This window comes from Pteronotus mesoamericanus, unplaced genomic scaffold (assembly GCF_021234165.1).
Source record: "Pteronotus mesoamericanus isolate MK-2021 breed Mesoamerican mustached bat unplaced genomic scaffold, CSHL_Meso_final contig_56, whole genome shotgun sequence".
Classification (NCBI taxonomy): domain Eukaryota; kingdom Metazoa; phylum Chordata; class Mammalia; order Chiroptera; family Mormoopidae; genus Pteronotus; species Pteronotus mesoamericanus.
Window position 1 is genome coordinate 14,761,358 of NW_026555201.1, and position 1,410 is coordinate 14,762,767.

The 1,410-nt window shown below is 37.0% G+C and overlaps 1 pseudogene; it reads left to right on the plus strand.

Annotated features, from left to right (window-relative positions):
• The first annotated feature begins 362 nt into the window (after positions 1 to 362).
• LOC129076062 (myosin regulatory light chain 12B-like) lies at positions 363 to 895 on the plus strand (annotated as a pseudogene).
• The last annotated feature ends 515 nt before the right edge of the window (positions 896 to 1,410 follow it).

Here is a 1,410-nt window from a genome sequence, read left to right on the forward strand (position 1 = left end):
ACTTTACATCCCCACAGCCTATTTTATAACTAGAAGCTTGTGCTTCTTAATTTCCTTTCCCTTTTCTACCCAACCTCCGCCCCTTCCCCTTGGGCAGCCCTCAGTTTGTCCTCCTTATCTATGAGTTTCTTTCTGTTTAAACAGCCAGCTTAAATCAATAGGCAATAGGAATAATAATGGGAAAAAAACTGATAAATATATGTTAACTGGTTTTGGAAAAAATTAATAGTCACTCATATACAAAACATGCTTACTATTACTTAAGTTAAAATGCAAATTAGACAACCAAGTGCTTGTCGCAGTTGCTGGTCATCTCGTCAGGGTAGCCCGGGTTCTGGTATCTGGCCGCGAATTAAACGACCATCATGTCAAGCAAAAAGGCAAAGACCAAGACCACCAAGAAGCGCCCCCACAGAGCGACATCCAATGTGTTTGTCATGTTTGACCAATCACAGGTTCAGGAGTTTAAAGAACCCTTCAACATGATTGATCAGAACAGAGATGGATTCATCGACAAGGAAGATTTGCATGATATGCTTGCTTCTCTAGGGAAGAATCCAACGGATGCATACCTTGATGCCATGATGAATGAAGCTCCAGGGCCCATAAACTTTACCATGTTCCTCACGATGTTTGGTGAGAAGTTCAATGGCACAGATCCTGAAGATGTCATCAGAAATGCTTTTGCTTGCTTTGATGAAGAAGCAGCTGGCACCATTCAGGAAGATTAACTGAGAGAGCTGCTGACAACGATGGGAGATAGGTTTACAGATGAGGAAGTGGATGAGTTGTACACAGAAGCACCTATTGACAAAAAGGGAAATTTCAATTACATTGAGTTCACACGCATCCTTAAACATGGAGCTAAAGATAAAGATGATTGAAAGAACTTTAGCTAAAATCTTCCAATTACTTTGTTTTATTTCCCCAACACTTTCCGCTATTCTCATAAACCTGTTGCATGCAACTTAAGTTCACAGCTTTGCCTCTTTTTTTGATGCATTTATTCTAGACCTTTCTGCCACTTAGCACTTGTATAATCAGACTGCAGATGGATAAGAGGTTGTAAATTGTGTTGAAAAAGAGTTTGCAAATAAAAATCAACAAATGTGAAAGCCCAGGAAAATATATTCGGTATTTCTGTTTTTGCTGGATTTTTACATTTTTTGTATAATAAAAATGCTATTTTGAAATAAAGATTAAAAAATTCAAATTAAAACAAACATGAGAAAACATTTTTGAAACATGTGACAAAACTCTGGCTTAGTAAGAATGGGGGAAAATGTGTATCCTTATATAATAACTGTTGAGAAGCTTAGTAAAACTAAAATCATTGCATATATAAACTGCTTTGGAATTTTGGTAAAATTTAACTATTGGTCAAGAGGAATTTCACAGAGAATGAGAAAA